Source organism: Zonotrichia albicollis, chromosome 1 (genome assembly GCF_047830755.1).
Source record: "Zonotrichia albicollis isolate bZonAlb1 chromosome 1, bZonAlb1.hap1, whole genome shotgun sequence".
Lineage (NCBI taxonomy): Eukaryota > Metazoa > Chordata > Aves > Passeriformes > Passerellidae > Zonotrichia > Zonotrichia albicollis.
In genome coordinates this window covers 6962594-6974935 of record NC_133819.1, presented here as the reverse complement: position 1 = coordinate 6974935, position 12342 = coordinate 6962594, and positions in this window count along the sequence as shown.

The window sequence follows — 12342 nt, the reverse complement described above, 5'->3', positions numbered from 1 at the left end:
CACAAGGGCTGAGTGCTCTGTATTGACAAAGGGCACACAGTGGTCAAGCCAGCAGAATCAAACCTAGCCCGTAATAGGGCTTGTCAGGCAGGATATCACCCAGCAGGCTTAATAGCTCTGACTGATCTGAAAAGCTGTAAATTAACAAAATCTGTATGTTTTACAAAATTGAGTAAGTAATCAAAGCCCTGCGGTACTGAAATGATAAGCCCAAAGATACAGCATAGGAGAAAGCTCCTTATTGCTTAATCCTCAGCTCTCAAGCAAGCCAAGCATAAAATCCTTTAATCAAATCTAATAACCTGGGATAATCTTCAAAATAATGTCTGCAAGGAATAACACATTTCTGCATTCATTAAAGCCCGAGATTTAAAAAAATGGATTTTCATTAGCAGCAGTGCTAAAGGTATTCTCACATGTTGCATTATGCATAACTTCCCACAAGTAAAAAAAAAAAAAAAAAAGACTATTTAAAACCCCATTGATTACACAATCTGACAGTATAAAAACCAAATCTCTCAACAGAGTACAGCTATTTCTTATGTACAGGGGAAAATGACATGTAAGTGGAACCATATCAAACACCAGAAAATTATGCTCTCTGTCCTGAAAAAGTCGTCCTAGATATCAGAATTATTTATGGACCATGAGAACAGATTTATTAACAAGAAAATTCTAACTCTTGTCCTTGGTTTCTCAGTGTTGTTTTTAGATGCCAAACAGTCTTTGACTGTTAACTTCATATGTATCAATCAACCCACAGAATCATTTATTTCTAGGAAATTCTGTCTACAACTATTTTCTAAAACTGAGAGTACACAAGGCTAAAACATATTATGGAATGTTTAAATGCTATTAGACACAACAAACTCTGTCCTAATACAAAACATCCCAGACTCTAACAAGAGTCATTTATGCCTCCTCTGCAACTGATAGATGACAAATGATAGACAAGTCCTAACTCCTTGCCAATTTCTCTCTTCAGCAATTACAATTTGCCTTTCTACAACTTTCTTGCAGATTTATTCCATTCTGAAGCACGACAAACAATGAAAATGAAAAAAAAATTATATTTAAAAGCTGGCAAAATGATTTCATCTCATAGTGTGAACAGATTTGCCTGTACTACCAACAAGTGATCACAAAGATGTTTCTTTTTCTGCTCACTCATCAATTGTGAAGTGATAATGTGGTATTTACACATCACACAGAAACAAACAGTTTTCAATCAAAGGCTTTTATAGGAATTTCACTTTCTGTCTGTGAAAGGGAAAAATCAGCTGTGCCATGGGATAATATCCCTCTTTTTGGTGACTAGAGGTCTGAAAGTAAAGATAGGGCAGCAACAACTGATTACTGCCAGCAGTATTCTGCTCATCCTTGTGTCACTCACAAACCAGGGTGGCATCAGCAGGGAGCAGGGTCACTGCCTCCAAATAGTAATGCAAATAAAAATTTAATTCACTTTCATTCACTCACACCACAGAAAATCAGGCTGGAAGAAATCCAGTCCAATCCATGGCATCACCTGCTCCACTCATCTCCCTGCCCAAGGTATTCCTGCCATTCCTGATGAGTATTTGTCAATGAAGTCAGCCCCAAAGACAGAGTCTCTGCAGCTCAAATTGAAACTTCCTTGCTGAAGGTCAAGCCTTTTTCCAGTTTAAAAATGCATTTAGAGGCAACTAGAGAAAATATGGGAAAAATATGTAAAAAGTAGAAAAGATAGTATGTTTTCATCATTTCAGCACTCTTTTTTTAGCTTGAACAGGCCAAATTCTTTCAATATTTTCTTGTAGATCGTGTTTCCAACTGTTCTCAGATAGAGAATAGATCATCTCTGTCTTGAAGGACAGCACTAAAAATGGCACAATTCTCTGTCTAAGGCCATCCTTTTGCTACACAGAGGTAATTACATCACAGGGCAGCCTGTGCTCCTGTTCACACATTCCCTGTGACACTAAGTACTTTGCAAAGCTTGCCATCATTCATCTCTGTCTATTTTGCAGTTCTCTATAGCCTCTTCAGCCATCTCAGAATGTCCTGAGAGTTTTCTTCTCATCCTATACTCATCTACTTGATTATTCCTACATAAGTGCAATCATTCCCTATTAAATAATGTTCTCATTTTTCAGGTCATACCTCCATTCTGTCAAAATCATTTTGAATTATGGTCTGTGTTGCTCTGATGGGGATTCTCATTTTCAGAATCCTCTCCATTGTACAGGTCACTAAAAAAATCCCTGGTCACAGCCAAACCCTGAGGAAACCTTGAAGGACTTCACTGACTAAATCTTTCATTTCAAGGTGAAATCCTTGTGTGTTATGTTTTTCTGGGAGAATTAATCAGTCTACTGTCATTTCCTCTAGAACACACTTCCCCAGTGTCCATCCACATTTTACACCCACTGGGGACCTCACTTATCTCCCGGCATTCCCATAGGAAAGAGGGTTGCTAAGGGCAGCTAAAATTCCTTTGACAGAAAAACTTCCCATGATCAGTTTGAGAACTCCCTCTGCTGTTTTGCTGTCCTGCTCTGGCTGTCATTTCACTCCTTTGGGCTACAGGTATTAACAGTGCTGTCTCCCTGCTGGCAAGTGAAGATCAGCACAGAATAAAGTGCTCATCAGTTTAGGCTTCTCCAAATCTTCTTTCTATTAAGTGTCAACATTTGGTCCTCTCCTAAGTAATGTGCCTTGCTATTTCATCTCACTTCATGTCTTAACCTTTCTGATTAGGTCACTGAGAGCTCTCACAATGCCTTTATTCTCTTTCTTAGTAACCTGACATAGTTTCTGCTTTCTGTATCCTTTTCTCCTGTGTTTGAAGTCAATGAAAGGCTCATAATTTAGCCAAGTTGATCTTTTACTGACTTCTTATCTCTCCTCCACAAGGAGAGAGCCTTATTAATATTCTTCTTAAAGGAACTGCCAGCTTTCTAAAATTCCCTGTTCCATCTGCCTTGCCTCCCAGACAACACCTACCAATTTTGTGAGTATTGAAACCTTCCTACTTGAAATCCATTGTTACTGTTTTGTTGCTTATGTTCCTTCAAATCCTGTGAATCATAAATGTATCATTTCATGATTATTCTCAACTAACATGTCAAACAGGTTTTTTTTTTCTATTGGTCAGTGCTTAATCAAAGTTCACCCTATTCTTCTTTTCTTAATTAACTTCACCAAAGTCCATGAGAAACACATTCAAAGCACTCGCTGAACAGGCTCTCTCTGAAATAGATTTTATTTGCAACAGATATGTGGGTAACTAAGAACCTGCATTAATATTTACAGCTCCTTCTGCTTGCTCATCACCCTTCTTGCATTGCAGTGAGTGCTCTCCACTCCTATGACTTTGTGAGGAACAACCCAGCCTGGTTTTTATGTCCACCTGGACTGATTAGCTCCAAGTCAAAGGTCTTCAGTGGTCTCCATTTCTGCTCATGCCCTTGTCAAACATCATTCTTAGGTGAGTAAAACAAATACCTCTGGGTATGTAACCATGAATTTACTTCCAAGATATGTGTTGTCACTCCCTGTACTGATCTCAGAGTTAAAGGGATGAAAAAGAGCACCAGCTGTGCCCTTGTTTCTCTCACCCTTGCCCCTTCTCAGCCCCTTATGACCCCTTTGACCTGCAGCACTGAAATGTTCACTGAAAAGAAGACCCTAAAGACAGGAATCCAGTGAAACAGAAAGCTGTGTGTACATGGCTGACCACAGCAGATCAGTCTACCTCAACAGCTCAGTGGAAGGAGTTTAGCAGCTGGACAGAGATAGGATGATCCCGCAGCTGCACCATAAAAAGGCAGAAGTCAGGACAATGGAAGAAGGGAAAATCATTCGCAGAGGAAATGATGCTCAAGAATCACTGGCTTTGGAGATTTTCAAACTGGACAGAACAAGACTCAAAGTCTGTTCTACTGAAGTCTGGGGCTGTGATCCTGCTTTTGGGCCTCCTTTCACAAGCCTCGCTTTTACCTTCATGCAGTCTCTGTCATCAAGGTTTCTGCCAAACTTCACACAGCCCAGCACTGCAAGCATAAGGTTCAGCAGGGTCTCCCCACTCATCAGCTCCTGAATCTCCTGTGTCAAGGAGCTCTGCTCAGTGCTGTCATCAGAAACTTGCTGCATTCCCTGTCTTGCTGGGCCTTTCCAGCACATATCATGGTGGCTTAAATTCCCTGTGAGGTTCAGGGATTGTGAACATGAAGTTTCTACCTGTTGTTTGAAGATAGTCTCACATATTATTTTTTTTCCTTTATCCTAAATGCTATGTATTTTGTGAACATTAATGTTAAAACTCGGCAAAGATGGAAATGCATTTACAAATTCACAGCAAGTCTAGAGCACTGTCCATTACTCATTAAAAAATTGGAAGAGACAAAATGAAGATGCAAATTTAAAGACCCTTTCACCTGAAGATGGAGTCATAAAAGGCTTTTTTATTAAAAAAACAGACAGGTTATTAAAAAGCAAGTCTGTGAGCTCTGGGGGTAGATTTCACATCGCTGTAGTCAAGATATATACAAGATGTGCATATATCAAACAGTAAAAGAAATAGCTACACATAATCCTAGAGAAAGGCCAAGAAGATATATTGATAATAATCTGTAAGCAAAATTGGGAAGTAGTTTGCAACAGACATGAATTTTGCACATGGTGGAAAGCAGGAAGCAATGCCGCAACACAGCAATCAGTATGACTGTAGGAAACAACAATACTACAGGAAAAAAGTTCAGGCCAAAAAGAATACTACAGAAAAAAAAAAACATTCAGGCAACTGCAAAGGCAATGGAAGAAAAAGCTGTGTTGATGTATAAAATCAGTGTTTATGCAATAAGTCAGTGAGATGTGTATTTTAAACACAGGAAAGAATTTTTAATAATTGTTCTTAAGAGATCTTGTTCATTAAATAGCATTCTAGTAACACACACAAGACAGACACAGAGCAGCAAGTGTAGCTAAAAAAATTACCAAATTAACATGATGGGAACCACTAAACTTCACTAAAAGAGTATCCTATACAGGATAATATATGGATAATGTACAGGATCCAATTAATGGATCTGATTTCTCCTTGGCTACAAGTAAAGCAAGGAAAAAGGTATTGTTATATCAGAATTACAAAATTCTTTTTCATACCTCCTAGAGAATATACTGAACCTTCCTCAAGGAGGAGTTTTTGAAGACAGGGTGGAGAAGTGTCACATGTGGATAGCCTGGGTGTACCTGCACAACAACAGCCGAGGGAGGAAGCCTTCTGTACATTTTCCCTGCATTTTCTATTGCAGTAGGAACCATCATCTTCACCTTGAAAGAAAATGGGCCATTCTCTTGGATTGCACAATTTTTGTTTCTGAGATCCGGCTGGACACAATTAAACAGAAGTGTCAAATTTAATGATATGAGAAGTTGAGCATTCTCCTTCCTCATGACAATGCCATGGGATGTAGCAAAGGATCCAAAATGACACTTTTGTACCTTCTGTACCATGCACAGGAAACTGGTAAAGCAGGGTGCTAAATTCATGAGCAGAACTGAAACCCTTACATCTGTTTCCACCTCACCATGGTAAAGTAGAATTTAAATATTACACAGGAATATGCATAAAAATTTCACTGGACAGCAAGCCAGACAACTCATCTGAAAATGTGAAAGGGCTTGCTGATATCCTGGGGATATGAGCTGCAGCAAACACTAAGAATAACTGAAGCAAAGGGTCTTAAACCATAAAAGATCAGACCTTAGTCTCAAACAAGAGCTATATTAAGTGCAAAAAGGCTTTGCCCCATCCCCTCATTTTCAAGCCATACTGCATGTGCCAAGACTCCAAGACAAAAAGGTTCAAAAATCAGAAGAAATATGTAAGCCCCCTGCAAAGCCCACGGAACCTGCGCTAGATTAGCAAACTCGCATGGGGGCTAGAGCACAAGAGGAGCCCAAAAGAGAAAAACCTTGTGGCACCAGCAGAAAACACCAACTTTTGACCTGTTGAAATAAATCAAACTCTCTTTACAGAAGCAGCAGGGAGGGCTGGGAGCAGAACTGCTGCAGAATCACAGAGCAGGCTGTTTATTAGGCTCTTACACACCCACAGGTCTGGGAGCTGCTTGAAGATGTGTACACAAAGTGAAATGGACGGTGCACTTGCTATATTGACCCAAGCAAGTACCTATGAATAACATTTTCCAGCTTCCCCTGGAGTTGCAGTTTCAAAGCAGAAACTAATCAATGAGCACTGGCTGTAAGACCCAAAAGAGAAACTAACAGATACCACCAAAGAGGATTTTGCAAATGTGGAAGTACTTAATCACAACTAAGGTTCAGCTTGGGTCCCATTAATAATATCACAAACACTTTCAGGAGCAGCTAATGATCTGAAACCAGCAGTAAACCTGCATGCAAACATGATAAAAAGCTTTGCATTGAATCTGCAAGTCTGCAGATGAACCAGAAGCAGATCACTGAAGAAGAAACATTGCAAATAGAAGAGAATCAGTCTGTGTGTATGTTTCTAATATCAAAATTCTAACACTGTTGTCTGGGATGCTTCTCAGGGCTGAACAAACCAACTTCTACACCAGGGGAAAGAAAAATGTCAGAGTGAATAACAGAATCAGAAAATCCCAATAAAATGAGATACTTCTCATCTGGCCACAGATAAACGGAAGCATTAAAGAAACACTAAAGTACCAAAAGAACAGAGATGTCAAAAGTTAAATAAATGAAGAAAATTGTTTTCATAGTTCAAAATAGCAAGCATTTGGTAAAATGGACAGTCCTAACCCAAGCTATTATGTACCAGAAAGAATCATTTCAATCACAGTCACTAAGGAGACATGAAGACTTTTAAAGAAATCAAGCTTTTGAGAGAAGTTTTTGACAGAAGGAAGTGAAAGGGGCAGACACCTGATAATGCATTGACAGCTCAGCAGAGTGCTGCTGCAAACAGTGGCTTGGAAAGATTGTGCCCCCTCCTAAGACACTGAAAGTTTGCCTGAAAGCAAACTAAAGGGGTATACCAGTTATTGGATTTATCAGAGCTTACTAATTTAATGATCATTTATTTAGAAAGTATAAAAAGGGATTAAAATAGATTAAATAGAGTTTTCCAGGAACTGAAGCCTCCTTTTGCCATGATTTAAGTATCATATTGTGTTTTATGCAAGATTTCATGTTCAAGTAAAGCAAACCCACACAGAGTCTGGTTAGAAGATGGTATTTGTGAAGAAGCATTTCATGTCCTGCAAGGATAGATTCAGACTAGATATAAGGAAGAATTTTTTTGAATTTGATTTCTTCCAATAATGTTCAGTGAAACACAGGAACAGGCTGTCCAGAGACATGGTGAATGATCCCTGGAAACATTTGAGGCCAGGCTGAAAGGGGCTCTGAGCAATCTAATGTAGTTCAGGGTGTCCCTGCTCACTTCAGAGGGGTTGGACCACATGACCTTTAGAGGTTTCTTCCAACCCAAACCATTATGTGGGCCTAAAATCCTTACAAAATGCCCTTCCAGTAAATAAAATTGTCTTTGATGGTCAAGAGGTACAGTAAAGAAGCACTTGTTTTCTGTTGCTTTGAGTACCACACAAGAGCCCTGCATGCTAAAACAGAATTCAAAAATCATGAAAAAGGGTTATTAAAGAGCTATTTCATTGCCAGCTTCTGTTCTGGCTGCACACTGCTCCTGAAGTCCAATTCACTCTCCTTAGCACTCTCTAACAGGAACAAGTTAAGTTTACATCATTCCTTATTACCACTGTAATCACAGGCCTGAGACAAGATTCATATTAGCCATTTTCTGCTCTTGTTGCATCATTTGTCAAGAAAATGAGGAATAAGAATTTCAGCACCTAATATGCTCTGTGAGTTATAGGACTGTGCCAGGATTATACTCAGCTTTTCTGATAGTTGGTAGTTCTCTGTCCTACCTTTCTCTGCATGCAACTGCTTGAGAGCTGACTTATACCCAGCCATCACTTCACTTTTCTAGGGAGAGCCTTCACTTCTGGGTCTGCCCAAGCTATGGCACCAAACAGCCAAAAGAGGATGGTAAATCTGTTAATTGAACAATAGCCCAGCCATAAATCTGATTCCTCAATCCATTTTGGGGAGCTTGCTTCCAACTCCCAGGTGTGAGCCTTAGCATGCACATGGTCCATTTGCAGTTTTACAAGGAGAGGGGATGTCAGGCACAACTTTTTGTATGTGTGTGAATCAGGTGGGTGATGGATACAAACCACAGGAGTGTGTAAATTGAAATGGGTATGGCCATTGAGCCTCCACACAGAAATACACAAGGTGTTTGGTGTTTGTTTTGGTATTTGGTATTTTATTTCATTGCCTCTGTGTTTACTGAAAGGTCTCTTCCCACACCCCTATGCTGAGGGGCAAAGCCAAGGGCAGTGAAGCACTGATTGTGGTAGAAGATCAAAGCAGAGACTACACAAGCCTGTGAGAGCAGGAAGGATGCACCCAAGGGTGATGGCTGATGCATGAAAGATGTGTTCTCTATGGCTTGGAAAGGTTATGATGGCTGGGGAGGCTTGTGATGACTTGAGCAAGACAAACATCAGATGCATCTTCAAGGATGGCAATAAGGAGCTGGAACAGGGGCTCAACAGACTGGAGAAATGAGCAGAGAGAAATTTCCAAGAGTTCAGGAAATTCCCTGTACATGGGGAGGAATAATCTGGACACTGGCACAGAATAGAGGCCAAGCAGCTGGAAAGCATCTCCACAGATAAAGATCCATGGGTGCTGGTGGGCAAACTGAGGGCACCACTGCAGCAAATATAAACAACCAATTACTGGGCAAAAGCATAGAGAACTAGTCAAGAGAAGTGATTTTTCATCATTGTTTGGCAGTTGCAAGAGAGCATATGGAGTACTGTGTCCCAGTTGGGGCTCCTGTACACAGGAGGGACACAGACATACAAGAGAGAGTACAGCAGATGTTCCAGAGCCTGGAGCACATGGAGTGCCAAAAGAGGCTGAAAAAGCTGGTTTGGTTCTGTCTGGAAAAAAAAAGAGGGTCCAAGGGAGGATCTTATTATTGTCTTTAACTACTTAGTGGGTGATATAGAAGAAGACAGAAAATGTTCAGGGAGGTGAAGGGCAAAGGACAAGAGGTAAGAGGTGCTAGTTACAAGAAAAAGATCCCATTACATATAAGTAGAAGCTCAACATCTTGAGGGTAGTCAAGTCTGAAATCAGTGCCCTTAAAAACATTTACAGCCCACTTGGAAAAGGCCCTGAGCAATATCACCCAACACTGAAGTCAGCCCTGCCTTAGACCAGAGAGTCTTCAGCCTCATTCATTCTCACTTGGTGATAGAAGAGCAAGTTCAATATCAGCTCTGTTCCTCACTGCCTTTGTCTCCAGCCTTGCAAGGTTGTGTTGTTGTCTGAAACACTCAAACACACCCTCCTCAGGGAGCCTTCTTCCAAGTCTCTCAATCTTTTGAAGTATTCTAATGCTGCCAGTAATTACTGTCTACCTTTGTGTTATGGATGGAAAGTGGCACATTGTTGAATATGAAAAGTAAAGTCACTCACAATGTACATTCTAACAACAGGGAACTTAGAGTGGAATTAATGACTGATGAAACCACAATGAATTGAGGAAAGGGTAATGAGCTCCCTGTAGCCTCCACTGTGCTGCCCACGTTCCATTATCTCCTAAAATCTCTCTTCAAAAATCTAGATTCCAACAATATGTGAACTGAAACTAATGAAAACATCATCTTAATTAACACAATATGGTAAAACAGTTGGAAAGCACCTCTGAATAGCAATGAACTGCAGCCCTAGATGAAAACAGACATATGCAGACATAGATGTTGAAGAAAATTCTTTTCTGTAATTAATTTCTTGCATGGGAGTTGATTCCAGGAAAGTATTTACACCTCTTTCTTACAGATATATTTTAATATTTCAAATTAGATGTTCCAAAATATTCACAGAAAAACTTTCATATCAAAAAAGATAATAGGCAGATGAAGCTTTCAGTTTTCACCATAAACTTGCAACCCAGATTCCAACAGAAACTGTACAAAGCTTTTGAATATGTTTGTACAATTTTATGGCTTTCAGTCAAATTCTCAAGTTCCTGCAGGCCTCCCAACAGCTGCCTCCCACACAGAAAATATCAGAGGGGAATGAAAAACAGGAAAGCCTCTCTTCTGCTCCTAGACTCTTCTTGCATACTAACTTGATTTAGGAATGGTATCACAGGGAATTTTTATAATGAGACACTGCCATCCTGTTTCACAGTTACAATTTTAGAACAGCAGGATTTCTCTAGAGATCTGCTGGACTGAACAATTGGGTTTTAGCCATTGTCAGGGTCCCCAGGGGACAGATATTTACAGAAGAGGAGAGAAGGTTAAATGTTATCGGAGTCTTGGAGTCCTTAGAGTCTTTGCCGAGGAAAAATAAATGTACATTTTTTCCTCTCCCTATTTTGCTGCTGTATGTTGGACCAATTTAGATTATTGCCCAGTTCCTAAGGCAGAAATTCTATTAGTGCACAAGTTAGTCTATCTCTGATACATGTATAAGGACTTTCCAAGAGAATTTTCTTTCTCCAAGTGATGTCTTTTGGAAAAACAGTCTGTATTGGGTGGAAGCTGACAGGAGGGGATAGGTTGTGTTTGTGGCACCTCTGCACTTCTGAATTCAGGTTTCAGAGTGGCTCAGGGCACAGGCAGGACCAGCAACAATTTGCTGAAAGCTGTCCCTACAAAAGCATCCTCACATTGCTCCTTCAGCAGGGGAACCACTGTCCCAGGTCACAGCCCTGGCAGGGACACATTCCCATCATGCAGATGTTTCTTCTCCCTCATACCCTTCCTGAGCTGTGTTGGGAAAGACAAAGAAGGCATCAGGGTCATCTGTGCAGAAATCAATGTCCAGGCAAGTATTTGCCACCCTGACCAGTCCATTCAAAGCCTGCAGCAGTCACCTCTGCCCAGGATCTCTTCCTGAAGCAGAAATCAAATTTAATGACACTGACGCTGCCCATCACCCTAAATTGCAAGGCCCACAGCAGTGTTTTAATTTCCTTTCCTTGCCATGCAAGGTCCTTCTTGGTATTCCTTCCTTTCCTCGAGAGCTCTGTGTAGTATTTTCACATGTTCACTGGCAGCAGTGAGGTGGATTAGGGGGAGCAGCAAAATAAAACAGCACAAACAGGGAGATGTGATAAGATAGCTGGCAGGCCTCCCTCATATTCCCCTCACATTTACAACAAATTCCAGGCTTGTTTAGCTTTCACTGGGCTGCAGAAATCACAAGAGGCCAAAGCTTGTTTTTCTGACCCAAGCCAGTTTTGCTGTCTGGATGATGGAGGCTCAACATCAACATAAGGCACAGGCAGCTTCCCTAAGCTGGAGTTCCATAGCAGCAAAGTAAAGGAAAGGAAATGTGGGGTAAATAAAAATGAAAACTGTCTGTGTGCTGTCTCCCTGTCATAGTCTGGGAACTGGGTGTTCTGCATGGAGCATCCTCCTTCCCCTTTTTGGGTACCTGCTTCAAATGGCTCCAATGCCATTTGTCAAAGCACAGAAGTATTCTGCAGAGTCAAAATAGCCAGAATGCCCCTTTGCAGCAGCTTTTCTCATAGCCCACAGCACCTAAGTGGGGATTTGCACAGCTCAGAGGCAGTGCAGGCTCAGCCACACACCCAGCTGGCACTATTGGCACATGTCAATCACAGAAGGAAAAAAATATAGAATAATTGGAAAAGACCTCTTTGGAAAAGTCCAAAATGTCCCCAACACCACTGTGTTCACCATGGGCTCATGGTGGGTCCATGCAGGGGTGGGGTTGGTGATAGCCAATGTATTGCACCAGTCCATGTATTGCACCAGGTGATATATCCCTGGTCAAAAGCAGGATGTATTCACACTAACATGGGTCCACTTCTTTCAGATGAGGATCAAGATCAAAACAAGCTGGTAACCATCTACAGAGGACTAGACAGATCTCTATTCTGCCCCCTTTTTCAAAGGTTAGAGTTCTATTTTATCCAGCTCCATGGAACAAACACTTTCAGGGTCCAACTCACCTGACACATTGACCAAAAGGAGAGTGGGTTGTCTGGGTTTGGCTGAAAATATCACCGGCCAGGGGCTGTGTACAAATCACAAACAGGACAGGACTGCCAGGAGCGTGCCTTGAACTGTTTTATTTTCCAGCATCAGCCTCATTACATGGTTATGACAATGGGAAGATGTCCTCAGCTCACATCCCAGGCAGCAGACCAATAACTTAATGTTACAACTTTAAAAGTTTTTTGACCAATCACACAAAGCAGAAGCACATTGACAGTAG